Genomic DNA, 15,506 nt, shown 5'->3' on the forward strand with positions numbered 1-15,506 from the left:
ATTAGATTTGAATATATTTTATAGTGTTTAGTCCTATATTTGTGGTCAAAAAGCTTCTTTGGAAAAATGCTCTACCTGCCGCTTTAATATTGATGACATGGTTTTAGTTTAATGCACGCAAAAATACAAAATTTTATATGTATATTGTAAGCATACAACCGCTTAATGCAGAATTGGGAAATGTTCACTCCTCGGCGAAAAGTAATGCGTAATGCATTATTTTTAGATTCACTTTTGGCAGTTTTGTTGAGATGTGTATTATTTTATTGTTGTAAAATAATTTCAGCTTAATCTCGGGTTTTGTTGTTATGAAATTTTTAAAAACAACAAGTTTTATTTAAAGTGGGATGTAGTTAAAATTGATGTGAAGAACACCAAATTATTAGTGCAAAATGACATCACTCAGAAAAACCACACAATAGCGTGGTAGTGGTAAAATAAGTCAAACCCTTGGAATTATCTTTAACGTGGCAAAACCACTCACATATTTCTTCTAGAAAAGCATTTGGAATGCTAAAAAATATAGTTCTTTCATTCCTACTACAGGAAAACAATTTTGATAACACAGTCGAAAAGAAATTATACAATTAAATAACTTATACCTGACCGTGTACTCGATAATTTGAACTAATTATTACAAATGTTTCGAATTTGGAAAGTTGTTTAATGGAGGAGTTGCTGTAAAAATTTTTCAGCTACATTTAGAAAAAATTGTCGAGTACAAGGATATAACACCTTTTATAACACATTAGTCTTGTTGTCTAGGATATAAATAAATATATTAAGAAAAATATTCGCCGCAATATTGTCATTAAAGTTGCCAAAGACACTATACATCTAAAAGGCAAAGATTTCAAGGAATCTTAATTTTCAAAAAAATGACATTTCACACCAGTCCCGTGTTTTGCTTACACCCTGATGTATACTTTAAAAACGTCATTTTTCTAGCTATACTTTCACAATCTGATTGGCGTTTTCTGTAATTTGGGAAAATTGAGTCTTGTTGCATGGTAAATTGGTAAAAAGTAAGGAAAGGAACAAATACGGGCAATGCCAATAAAAATGTCCGGATTGTCATATAGAAAAATCTCACTATTTTTAACACTTAGGGCCGTTATTATATGTGTTCTTTTACTATCTGATGGATTTGAAAACGCAAAATAAACCGAATTATAGGCATTAAAAATATAATTTTTTCATAGAAAGTTATTGCCAAGAAGCTCCTCCTTGAAATTCAATCATCACTTTTAACTTAATATTAACCGGAACGCTATAAATCTGTTCGGTAAATCCAAAGTATAACAAAAGAAGGCTTATAATAATGGGGATTAGAGTATTATATAACTACCACGAGTTATTTAATCATAGAAAATAATTTATTTTCTTTACTATTCGTTAATCCGGACAATTTGATAATTCGGACACCGCCGAAACCTGTGGTGTAGGGATTATCGAGATTATACTGTATATATGGGTGCAATATCCAAATCTGAATCGATTCTTACCAAAATAAACAGGGATCGCCCAAGGGCAAAAAAATCTCCAATTTTTATGCGAATTGGTCTATAAATGTGACCTGTACTTTGTTTTCAAAAAGACCTGGCCAGATGGATAAGTGCGAATCTATGCAGATCATCAAAAGGAACTGTGGGTCTATTTCGTTATAGTCGATTCGACTAGAATAGAGTAGTTTTCAACTTTTAACAAATATTGATTTTAAAAGAGTTTCACTTTCTAAAATTATTTTCCGTGCGGAAAATTCGGAGGGAAATATTCATGATTGCTCTGTATATGTTTTTATATGTTATATGTTTTTAGTAAAATATGAAAGATTTTATTTAATATTCAATATTGTCTTAGTCTTAATTTCTAGCTCATTTGATATTCTGTCAGACAATTTGGCCGAGCAGAAACTATCAACATATTTGGATACGTTCATTTTGACATTTCTGATTGAGTTTTTGAACAAATTTGTATTAGAAAGCAACTTATGTTGTAATAAGAAGGCTGGGTTATAGGAAATTTTCTAAGTCTTTTAGTCCAGATTTATTGCTGTGGCGGAAAAATAATTAATAACATAATAATCTGCTAAGATATCGACGTTTAACGAAAATAAACTTAATTTAGAACACTTTTTGATGACTTTCCAAATTTAATTTGATGATTTTCGTCAAAAAATTAGTTGCATATTTTGCATATTTTTTGCATATTTTGCATATTTTTTGCATATTTTGCATATTTTTTTGCATATTTTGCATATTTTTTGCATATTTTGTGCATATGCAAAATATGCAAAAAAATAAAAAATATGAGCCTGTCATTGCATTCAGTTTTCTTCAAAACGAATTTTGGTCCAATCAGAATTTTCTTATCTTTATTAAGAAAAAATATGCAAATATGCAAAATCCGATGTCTAGTCATTATAAGCGATTTCGATTGTAATTTTTATAGGAGGTAAGTCCATACAGACCCTAAAACTGTAAAAATTCTACGGCCACCAACTATGACTGTTAGGTTAGGTTAGGTTAAAGGACGCGCAGCTGTCGTGTTGGACAGCCACTCCACTCGGAGACCTTATGGTCCATTGTGTTCATCCTATAGTAAGGGTAGGAGAAAAGAAAAGAAATAATAGCATAGGAGGTATCGAGTTTAGAAGTAAGAAAAAGGAATAATTAAGTAAATTAGAAGATAGTTGAGAATGATTAAGTAAGTGCTACGGATTGAGAAATTATTTGTAAAGAGAGAGAGAGAGCGAGAACTATGACTGTTAAAGTGGGTCATAATCATTGCATATCGCAATTGTTTTTCCCAACTTATTTACCCGGATAGGATAATAAATGCGACATGTACTTTGTTTACAAAAATACATGGACAGATGGATGAAAGGGTATCGTGTAGCCTTCTTGTGGAATGCAACGAACGTATAATCATGCTTTGTGAAACTTCTTGAAAATACAAAAACCAGGGCAAAATAGTACATAATTTATTGGAAAACTGCTTTAAAAATGATAATCTTGTTCTCGAGACATGACTCTGAGTTAAAGATTATTTAAGGATACATAATACACCCAGTTAATTAATTTGTTCCTTTTAAAATATTCAGTAATATTGGTAAATGTACTTGGTATTATATATGCGTGCGCTCTTACAGGGAAAAAAGTGAAGAAACCAAACCGTTGTTGTAAACTGAAATTTTTTTTTTTTTAAATATCGCCTTGTATAGACATGGCAGCCCTGTTCCACAGCAGTTACTAAATGTGAAGCTTTGTCAATGCCTTACTTTCTTACAAAGTAACAAACAACAATGTCAGTGAGTGTCTGTCTGTCTGTCTCTACTCGTAGGTACACACAAGTTGAAGTTGCTGAACATGAAAAACCATCTATTTCCACAATTGCGTGTGTTTGTAATGTTTGTGTCCGCATAATTTTTTGGCGATTCATTCAATTTTATTTAAAGCGAAGATGAAAATAAACAAGACAAGTTTTATTTTTAGCACACATTTAGGAAACGCGGAATACGAAGATTTAAAGGAAAGGTCGACAACAACAATGTTGCTTTGTTGGATCTATTTGAGTTACATAAATAAAATATCCTTGGGAAAATGTAAAATCATTTTTTGGCAGATGTAATAAAAAATGTAGTCTAAAAGTGGTATTCTTATTTTTGAACAATGAAAATTAAATCATGTAGTTAAGAAGAACGAAACTTTTTTTTTCTTCTTATCAAATTGCAATGATTTTAGGTGGATGATATGTGTATTTCTTCTAATCACCGAGTCCAAACGGCTAATCGATCATAGAAGGCAGGCAACACACTAATTTACCTATATATGTTTTAGAACAGTGGTGGTGATTGAATCAATAATCCAATAAAATAATAAAAAGCAATTATCTGGGACTTGCTTATAGTATTCCATTTCATTGTGAATGTTTCCAAATCTGTATCTAACAGGCATGTCTCAAAAACTAATTCCGATCGAAAGTGGAATTAATTCCGTATTTGGCTTCTTCAGAAAACGAAAAAATGATGATGAATGAAACCACTTTTGATTTTGCAAGTGCAATTTTTCTTTTTGTTTTTGAACATGTCACTTTAAAACCCTCAAAGAAAAACTTAAAACCAATAAAAATATTATTTTATTAATACATTTAACCACATTTAATTTCATATTTTTATCATTTTATTTAAAACCTCGCAAATGTTCATTATTTCTCAATTAACGAAACCAATTATTAGCAAAATATTGCCACATATCTTTTTCGTAAAACCACTTGTTTTTCTTCAAACAAAAATTGATCATCTGGCATTACGAATTTAAAGCAAAGATAAAGGAAAACAATATAACAAAGCACTCAAACAAGGAATTTTTCAATGTTATGTTGATTACTCCTCGATTACAGAAACAATAGAAAAATTCAAATTCCAATAAAAATAAACTTTATTTTCGCACAAACTTTCTTTAAATACAATATTTTTACAATTCCCAGTGTTTTCTAATCATATGAGATAAATAAAGAGATTCTCGAAATTAGCCAAATCGATCGAAATCTGATGAAGAAACGAAAATGATCGAAATGAAATTACGGAATTGAAACCATTCCAATCGGAATCTCTGACATGCCTGTAAAGATGCTTTCTTCATGTGCATATTTCGAATATCTACACAAAATAAAGCATTGTATCTCTAATAAAGATTTTCCCTAGAATGGAGATTATTGATCTGTCTGGACTGTTGTGAAAATATGACTGAACGTCTTTTTTAGAAAGCAAAAGAAATAAATATTTAAACATTCTTGGTAAGTTGATAAATGGTTTGTTCCAGAACTGCAAGAATCTACTAATTTTTACTATTTTTCCGATAACACAAAGGGAAAAATGTTATCGTAGTAAAAAATAGGAGCTTTTTTTTTGAAAATTGTTTTCTAGTTTTTGAAGGCAAGACATAATAGCAGAACGAAAGCATTGTCAAGAAGAAACGCCCTTACCTTTGATTTTGACCCTTACTTTGCGGAATGAAAGGAATACCCATTTTGTTTAAGAACTTTAAACGCGCCCGAGACTGTTGAATATATTCTACAGGTTTACAGGAGTTTCAGTCAAGAATGATCAGAACTCACATAGCCCTTTATAATTAGATGACTAACTATGAAATGAGTTGTAGCTTCGGATCCAAATGCGTCAGCGAATTTCTTTTTTACATTTTCGACTATCAAAAAGTTCTAAACGTCATATTCTCGTATAAAAGATAGGGTAAGTGCACCTAATGTCGGCATGTACCAGTAGTCGGCACCTTTTGAATTTGAACTCAAATAACTAAAAATTAAGAAAACAAAATAGGAAAATAATCTTAAAAATGCTTCAACAATATTGTCGGCTAACTGTATTTAAAATTTCATTGAGCTAGGACCAATTATTATATCGAAATTTAAGTTTTTGTCAGTGAGGGTTTTTCACCACAACCGAAAATGCATGTTTCTTAAGAAAAAAAATTGTGGAGATGTTAACCTTATAAGCTCTGTAATTATTTTAAAATGAAGAAATTTTCCACAATATTTTTGTTACATAGGTAGAGAACAGTTAAAAAAACACTTTAGAAAAAGAAATTTTTAATAAATATTTATAAATGTGCAATTTTTGCTGATGCCGACTTTAGGGACAAAAAAAAATATAAAATTTGCCTGAAGTCGGCATGGGGTTATAAACATTGATTTTTATCGATAACTTTTAGCCAAAAAATACAAAAGAAATACTTTAAAGGCTAACTAATAAAAAAATAGTTTCAATTTGAAAGGAACTTTAGCGATTTTAAGCAATATTAGCCATGATTTGAAGTGCGTATGTTGTGGGGTGCCGACAACTGGGTAATAGATGCCGACTATTGGGTACGAACTAATTTATTTAAACAATATGTTAAAATTTCCTTATTTTTTGAAGTAAAATCAATAGAAATGTATATAATAAACTAGAAATGTATAAATACCTAATGCTTAAGCTATTGTTCTTTCAAATATTTAAGAAAAAAATTTAAAGTATGCATTTTTTCTTTATTTAAATATAACATGCCGACTACTGGATCATATCATGCCGACTATTGGGGAATGGTGCCGACTACTGGTGAAAAAGCTGTATTTCACTAAAATTGTATTTTTTGCATGTTGAACAGAAATAATCAAAAAAATTGTTTATATAATCTAAAACTACACAAAATAAGGAATCATAACAACTTAAATTTAATTTGATTGGATATTTAGACTCGGAATGACATACGGCTGAAGATGCGAGAATCCTTAAAGTGCCGACTACTGGTGCACTTACCCTATTAAGAGTAGCAAACGTCCGGCACAATAGAAAGCAAAGCAGCAGGGGAAGATGGTTTACGGTAGAAGCTCTACAGCCCGACGCCAGAACCGCAACTGATGAAATGAAATTAGATGACACACTGAGAATAGAGAGTACCCTAGAAAATAATCCGAGAAATAAGAGCGATGTACAAGGATGCAGAACTCTTATTTCTTCACAACATCAAGATAAAGCAACCGCTTCAATCACACGTGGGAGTAAAACAAGGATGCACAATTATACTGGATGAAAAAATGAATTCTACTCTCAGAGAAGACGTATGTATAACATGGAGTCTCTCGCGACAACTTGAATATGTGGGTGACATCCGTCTTCTGTCTCACAAGATATCCAACACAACATGCAGTCAAAATTAGAAGACGTAGAGAAACTGGCTTGTAATGTTGGACTTGATATTAATATCAAGAAAACTAAGGCCATGAGAATTAAAACTCCTAGGAAGCACTGTAGCAACGAATGGTGGTGCAGAAACGGACATAATCAATAGGTTAATAATGGCGAGATCAGCATCCGGGCAACTGCAATGGTGATACCATAACAAGTTTGGTGCTCGAATGAATTCCCCAAAGGATCATGAAATCGATATCGACCAAGAAACGCCTGGCAATGAACAATAACCCAAGAACTAAGACAAAATAACTTTACATACGAAGATGCATAAACAACGGCAACTAATAGTGTAAGATGGCCAAGTTTTGTGGAAGTCCTATGCTCCCAAGAGTTGTAAAACGTCATACCTAACCCTAAAATCTTTCGAACTAGGAAGGTTGGTTATGCTTCCGAATCCCTCCAAAGCACCAAGAGGGAGGAAGCAGTAAAAGCTTAGCTTTGTGCAGATAAACCTGGATCATTACAACGCCGCTGCTGCTGACTTCCTAGAAACCCTCTAGAACGATTTGTAAAAAATTAGGGGAGCAGAAAGAGCTGTACTGTATTGTCTGCCTCGAATGTGGATAAGGTGAGAGCATGTATAGTTGATACAAAAAACCTTAATTTAATCCTTCTGTCTACTTACAGTAGAGGTTACATCACTGTGGAACTGATAAGAGGGCGTAGCAGGCCTTTGATACTGTCTTCGATCTACATGCCTTATGAGGACCCCGAGCCACCACTGGGGGTTATCTTTCTTATGGCCGTAATTTTTAGGCGTAGATATCTAGGAGTACATAGATATCTCCCGTGTAAGCAAAATTTTATAATTTCAACTCATAGGTAATGTTACCAGGTCAAAAACGGCCGTGTTACACCAAGGATTTTACCTGGTTGATCGTTGCCATTGTGTTAAATGTTTAAAATCTTTCCAATGAAGATTTTTATTTTTATTTGGAACTACATGGGTGTCGCCAGAGATCCTTATGAAATATGGGTATAATGTCATCACTTTTTCGATTGTCGAAACCCCAAATATTCTAGGTATACGCCGTTGTAAACTTATGTAAATGTTATATAACTTCCCGAGACCCATATCTCGGGAAGTATGGACTTCTCCCGGGAAAGCTATATATAACGTTGAGATCAGGATCCCAAGGACTCTCTATGATAAAAATTTCAGTTCGATCCGAGAGGTGCCACTAACTGAGACTTAAGCCCAAATGAGCCATTTTCGGGTTAATAACTTTAATAATATGAAAGTTCCGGGCCACACTAGGGTAATTTCACGGAAATTTTGCATTTTTTGCGAAAACACATAGGGGGTTATCATGAACGGCAATTCCCCGTGAATTTTTTCACTTTCTCCCTTAAGTTGCAATGGCGGAAAAACAAAACTCACGGGGAAATTTCATTCATGATAACCCCTATAATTTCAAGAAACTAGTGTACACTTGTTACAATATCCGTTTTATTTTACATTTTCTTTTAATTTCACGTAAGAATGAAATTACTGTAGTGTGGACCGGGACTTGTATTCATTGTCCCCTAAGGCGAAATAAGGCTATAAGAAATTATAATCGTTATCACATAGTATAGTATAAACACTTTATACACATATATTCTAAAATGAATTATTTTGGCGCACTATGTGATAACAATTATGATTTGAAATTTCCAACTCTACCTATATTTATATTGAAAACATACAATAACAACATATATTTTTGAATGCTACATACACAGTATTTGCTTTAACAATAAGAGGAACAAAAAGCAAACGAAAAATGAATAATTCTATTTATAAGTATTTTTCGATTCTATTAGAAACAAAGCAAGAGAAAAAATAAAAGCAATACAAATAAAATTGGCGTGAAACAAAAATAATCTATAAACTATGCCTTTCAAAAAAAGGAAAAATAAGCATATTTTCCCACATACAAGACATAAACGATTCATGATAGGGCATTGTAGCTACGGCTTCGATCGATCATTTATTGTCGCTGTCGATGCCATTAAATTGTTTTTGCACAAACCACAAAACAAACAAATTATCAAAAGAAAGAAAAAACATGTGCTTTCTTCAGTTCTGTTAACCTGCATCATAAACACAACTTACAGTTACGAAATGGTCTCAATAAAAATACACACACACACACTTAAATAGGGGTAGTATATAGTATATAACAAGGAGATAACAAAATACCGCGCTCACTGCAATGTGTCAATACCACCAGCCAGCCAGTCATCCAAATCAACCAAATAGCTTACCGCCGACTGCAATATAAAATACATGAACCGAATGTCAAAGAAAACAAAGTAGGCGAATTTATGAAAATATTTTGTACGCTTAGTACTCGTTACCGCTGCGGGGTTAAGTGAATGTGTGTATTCAAAATATAAAGAGAGTAATGCCGAGCGAGATAGAATGAATGTGTCCGATTAGTGTGGTGTGTGTGCCTGTGCAAATTTCTTGTCAACGAACTAGTGGAGATAAAACCAACTAACGACTCGGCGAATTGGCGCTGACAAAACGCAAAAACACAACTGTGTATATAGATATTTATTATATTGAAGGGAAATGTATGTGAATGCATAAAAATATGTATAAAGCGCACCATACTTTAATTTTGACTTCTCAACTTTAATAAAAAACACACACTTTTTTCCCCCCAACAATAACAACAACAAAAGCACTGCATTTTTAAAAGTATTGGGTTATAATCATTAACTGCCAGCATTTACACACTACTCTAGGTACCAGACCAGAGGTGGAAGCGAGTCGACTTTCAGTCGGCGGCGCGTCGCCGCCGATCATTTTTTAGGGGTTTAGCCGCCGCCGACTACATCGGCTCAAATCGGCTAAAAATGCGCAGCTGTCAATTCGAGCGAGGATGGCGCGCGCCGAAATTTTTTAGTGAATTAATTTTTTTTTTTTATTATTGTCTTTTTAGGACGAAGGCCGTTATTTATGAAAGTTTTTAATTAATTAATTGGATTAATCGAGCTGACATGGCCTAAGGAGTTTTGCATTGAAAAATGAATTCTAGCGAAATACCACACACTCAACCATTACGCTACGATCGTTTCGCCAGGTGGTTTAAGCCAGGCTTATCAGGCGTATTTGAATGCTAATGGCTAGAAGACAAAGGCTGATTTTGATAACTTCTATTTATACAAACATTTTTACAAATTTGTAATTATGAAGTATTTATTGAAGTCTTTTTCTTTATCAAGTCACCCTAGTGTCTTGTCTTTTCTCAATACATACACATATACAATCGAAGGGGGGTTTCCTTCATGAATTGTAATGCCTTCAGTTTTTGAAGTTTTGGATATCATGTCGACTAATTTTTTGTTGGCTACGAAAAATAATCTTGCAAAAAATGCAATGAATCCAGTACGCTTACATATAACCGGATTTATTAAACACATTGCGTTTCAAATATCATTTCCATATGTCAAAAAATCGCGGTAAAAAAGGTTCACCCGGCAAGAAGCTATAATATTGGCCTGTTCCTGTACATTATAAAGTGGTAAAAGTTGTATAATTCCCAAAAGTGGTAAAGCGGTTTCTACACGGTATGTTTTATGCAAATAGACTGCCACTTTTTTAAAAAAAAAATCTTATATCACTTGTGAGGATCAGTTCCAACTCGGTTTCTTATATAAAACAGAATGATATGAAGTTTTAATACATTAACAACTTTTTTATACCCTCCACCAAGGTCTACAGAAGATTGGTCATTCAGAATACGGAGCAAGTTGAATGTACTCACTATGCTAAAAAAATTGGTTTAATTGTAATTCTTTAATTAGCCGGCCTTCGGCCGACATTTTAAGACTTTATCCTTTGGACAGGTGCAAACCTAGAGCAAGGGAGCAACATTTTTTTATTTTTAAATTTTTGTCTTATTAGGTGGCATTTTTTACAAGGGAACTTTTGGAAATTCAAAGGCCCCTATCTCGGGAAGTATGGATTTCCGCAACAAATGTTTTATATATTTGTGATCAGGTTAGTTTTTTTACATTTTTGCTGGTGTGGGCCCACAGAGTAAATGGCGTAAGGAAAATCTCCAATATTGCATGTATTAGCGAATATATAACGATGAAAAATTTCATGTCATATGACATTTACATGTAGTGTAAACTACCCCTTAGAACTATGCGTGTTGCGTATAAAAATACAAAAACAAAATACATGTAATTCAATTGAAATACATGTATTTTGTTTTTGTATTTTTATACGCAACACGTATAGTTCTAAGTTTTGGCCTTCTAAAAAATAGCAGTATTTCGATATTTGAGGTTCCAAGAGGTAAGAAAATTAGAGTATGTATATATTTGATTTTTAACAAATTGCGCCGAAATTCAGTCGCCGCCGACAAAAATACGAATGGCGCGCCGCCGCCGTCCTTGCAAGTGATGAGCCGCCGCCGCCGAAAAAATCAATTCGCTTCGTTGTCTGTACCAGACAAGTTAGGCAGTTAATATCAAAACTTCAACAAAACCCCGATTCTATTTGTTTAATTACTGTACTTTTTCAATCACATTTTTTCCAGAAACTCACCGCACTAAAAATAACGAGCGAACAAATCGAATGGTTGGCAAACAAAAACTTTCACAAATTACTTTTTCTTTTTTTCTTCTTGTGGAAAACAAATCGACAACAACAATAACACACTTGTTTAAAAGACGACAACGGCGATTAAATAAAAACAATTTTTAAACATTAAATTGCTGGTTGCTTTCCACTTTTCAATGCTTTTTTTCAGCAGGGGTCTTTCGCTGTTATATGTATGCGTGTTTGTGTGACTTTTTCGTTCGAGTTTTTTCTTTGTCGCGCGGCGGCGGCTACTCTTTTAAGCAGCAGAACGTAGAAGAAAAATGATGTTTTTGTTTTTCACAATTTTAATGCCAGAATTTCATTGAAATCACTTGTTCTCCACCAGTCTTCGATTATTTACACAATTATGACATATTTTTTGGCAGATTTTTTTCAGAAAGAACACAAAAACTTGCCGATATAATTCTCTTTAAAGCAACGCGTCCATAAAAATTCCAACTTTACACTCGTATATTTCAAAATGGCGGAAAATGGTAAAGAAATCAACGAACACACGGCAACTTTTTCTTGTTTTAGTACAATTAATGACGCCGATTGCAACCAATTCGCCACTCTCTACCACATCTTCTTACTCGTTAGTTTCTGACTTTTTTCTACCTCCACCAAAACACCATTGCTACCCGCTGATGAAATTCTATTTCAATCGATATTATTGACACTTTATACATTCAATTTTAACATTTACACTTTCTCGATGAAAAATATCAAAATTATATTGTAGCCAAAATTACCATAAATTAAATTTTCGTGCGTATTTGTTGTATTTTTTGATACCCGTAAAAATAAAATTTAGTGGGGTGTCAAGAAAAATGTCTGTAAATGTACCAGACCAGAGAGAACAAGCAACTAGGCTATGACAAGTAATGAATTGACATGTTTTAGTACTTCTCTTGTACAACTAATAAATATGGCAACAATTGGCTATCATTCGAATTTGATGGCAACTTTGAAAAAGGCAGTTACAAATGATTCAAATCGAGTCAGTAATAGCATGTTCCCACGAGCGTTTGAATTACGTTGTCCGCCCGTCGAGCGATGCACACGAAGTAATAGCACGGTTACACTACAGCTTTTTGCCGGGTTAACCCACTTCATGAGGATTTATTGCTTAATCTGGTCAAATCTGACCAGATTTGCCATACAAATATTAAATCCACTCACGACTGGGTTTATTTTAAATCCGGCACAAATCCACCAAAAATACAGTGTTGTATTCGGTATTTGTGCAAAAAAATCCAACTCTACTCAAAAAGTACCAAAAGTTGCAACTGTTTTTGCAACAGAGTTAGTCGTGTTTTACACGTTTACGATTGGTCGCATGAGATTTTATGGAGTTAATAAATCTAAAAATATTTGAAAATCATAAAATTATTTATTTTTTTACTTTAGACACTTTTTTAAACAAAAAGTACGCTTGATACCATGATACAAAAATGTATCCCTGTGTGTAAAATATACCAATATGAGAAATTGTCATACGAGAAATTGTAAAAGTGTAAAACACGACTTTATTAGTTATTTTGTATGTATACGTAAACAAACATCAGCTGACAGTTTATATCCTCGAAAAGCTAAGTGTAACCAGCAAAGATTAACCCACTGGATCTATTAAACCCAGTGGGTTAACCTTCAATAGTGTAACCGGGGTATAACCCGTTTCCACGGCATCATTAGTCATTCATAGTAACATGTTTAATTCTTTCTCACTTCTTGTTCCCTGTTTTTAGGGAAATTCGAACAAAAATGCACATAATATACACTAAATTGGGAATTGGGCAGAACAGATAATACATTAGAGTTTTTTGCCCAGTTAAACAACTTCATTTGAAGTTTGCACTATGGAATTGACATTTGAAACGGTTACATTAGGGTTTTTGCCCGGTTAAACAACTTCATTTGAAGTTTACGCTATGGAATTGACATTTGAAACCCAGACCCACTGGGTTAACCTTGTTATATATAAACGGCCTATTACCGGGGTATAATCTTCCTTTCTAAGGCCATGTTTATATTATAGCCTTTTGCAGGGTTAACCTTCTACATGAGGATTTGTTTGACGTATACGCAAAGGAATTGACATTTGAAACCCAGTGGGTTTGTCAAATCCGGTTATATATAAACGTGCTATTATTCTGCAAATTTTGGTATTTTCAATACATTTTTTATGTTTCTATTTTCAAGATTGAGGAGAGAGAGAGAAATATAAAAACAATGTTTGTGTATACAGACTTTCAGTTATGGGTTTCGTTTTTGTTTCTAGTTTTTTACACAATTTTGAACTAATGGACAAGAAATGAGTATGGGATTAGGAATGAAACACCTCCTTCTGCATCTAAATAAAAGGTTTAAGGCCAGTACAGAATCAATCGTCGCTTGCTTTGCTTGCTTCCCAAATGTCAAATTATAAAGGAATGCCAGAGCCTCCTAAAGGGTTGTTTACACCATCTATCAATGTCGTATGAGATGTCAAATTTTCTACCTGCGAATGTTGTACACATATGGCCTGTTCCCGTACTTTATAAAGTGGTACAAGTCGTAAAAGTTGTAAAAGTCGTAAACGATTTTCATATAAATTTTGTGTACGGGAACGCAAAATGTGTAAAAGTGGTAAAAATTGTAAAAACTTTTTAGTTCTGGAACAGAGCTATAGTGTGACCACTATGAAAATTTTCATCTATCAAAATGATTTGGCAACTCATATGTAAATTTTTCATTTAGGGAGCGCTCTATTTGCTACGGCATTCTCGTATGTAAACATAAATTTAAAAGTTGTTTTCTGGCATTCTCAAAAAAAAAAAAAAAATTGAAAAACAAAATCTTTTAAAAAAGAAAATGGAAAGTTATGTACACCAAGACCTCGCTTTGCGTCGTAGATACGTTCCAAAAAAACACGACTCAAAGTGAAACGACGCAAAGCGAATTAAGATTTTCTATGGAAAACCATGTTAAGTTCGGAGATAGGTTCTAGGCTAGAACAACACTATTTTTTCTTATGTCCACAATTTTAGGTGGAAAAATTCCTTAAACACTAGGAACCCTAAACGCCAAATGATAGCTATTTTGGTCTAATTCGGCCAGAAAATATAGCTAAATCAGTCAAAATGCTCGGGCGGTATCGCTTTGTGAGGGCTATAACAAAACGTGGACCAAGTCAAGTTTCTACATCACTGGGAACACTATATGGCAAATTAAGCTAATTCGCTCTGAAAGTGTCGCCAAAAAGGTAAAAACAACTGAAATTGAGCGGTACGGTTATATGGGGGCTTTACTAAAACGTGGACTGACGTAAGTTCAGACCAAAATTTTGTGGAGGGTATAAAAAGTTAGACACTCAAATTTAAAACAACGCAACATCGAAAATCGAACGACGCAGAGTGAAAATTGGTATTAACTAAGCAACGACGCAACTTCGAAAACAACGCAAACTGAAACGACGCAAAGCGAGGTCTTAGTGTATATTTAAGTATTTAGAAAAGTAAATAAAGGGTGTTTATACTCTTATTTTCAGATCGATTGGTCGAAAGGAGCAGTGTTGGCAATTATTGCTTTGTGGCAAAACATGAACGCCTCTATAACCCCAAAACCTATTCTACCACAACAAACATGCTAGATATTCATTTTCCTTCAACCAAAATTAAAAATTTGCGCAAATTTGTAACTCAACAATAAATGTAAACAATGACAAAAACAGCTGTTTTTATATTTATAGGTTATGTCATACGAAAATAACACTTGTAGGTATGAACGCACAAATTGAAAGTTGTATGGATGACGTCAATTTTGACAAACATAGAGAATGTCGAATGGGTGAAAGAAATGACAGCTCATATGACATTGATAGATGGTGTAAACAGCCCTTAAAAGAGAACGGATTTGCAAAGAGGCTCTGGCATTCCTTTAAAATTTGACATTTGGGGAAGCAATACCTTGGTTACACTATTGAAGGTTAACCCACTGGGTTTAATAGATCCAGTGGGTTAATCTTTGCTGGTTACACTTAGCTTTTCGAGGGTATAAACTGTCAGCTGATGTTTGTTTACGTATTAAAGGCGTGCATTGATGGAACTGTTTGTAACAGAAAAACAAATAACACAGTTACATACCAGTAACTGTTGGTATAAAAGAGAGAATGAGTGTAACAGTTATGTT

The 15,506-nt window shown here is 33.5% G+C and overlaps 1 protein-coding gene and 1 long non-coding RNA gene across 13 annotated transcripts in view; one reads left to right on the forward strand and one right to left on the reverse strand.

The window, feature by feature from the left end:
* CtBP (C-terminal binding protein) overlaps positions 1-12,232 on the reverse strand; it is a 55,214-nt gene extending 42,982 nt beyond the window's left edge. For 3 of the 12 annotated variants that reach the window (XM_073958304.1, XM_073958281.1, XM_073958252.1), the window contains exon 1: positions 11,753-12,169. The gene's annotated coding sequence lies outside the window, so the exon portion shown is untranslated. Of the gene's footprint in view, positions 1-8,936; positions 9,042-11,300 lie in introns of those variants that run through there. The other 9 variants (XM_073958300.1, XM_073958265.1, XM_073958305.1 and 6 more) reach the window with 7 other exon arrangements.
* LOC141388299 (uncharacterized) lies at positions 3,193-11,565 on the forward strand. Its single transcript, XR_012408807.1, has 2 exons — positions 3,193-9,501; positions 11,205-11,565. It is a non-coding gene; the product is annotated as an uncharacterized lncRNA (long non-coding RNA).
* Positions 12,233-15,506: the final 3,274 nt, after the last annotated feature.

Source organism: Musca autumnalis, unplaced genomic scaffold, assembly GCF_047663935.1.
Source record: "Musca autumnalis isolate F117 unplaced genomic scaffold, ASM4766393v1 scaffold_1, whole genome shotgun sequence".
Lineage (NCBI taxonomy): Eukaryota > Metazoa > Arthropoda > Insecta > Diptera > Muscidae > Musca > Musca autumnalis.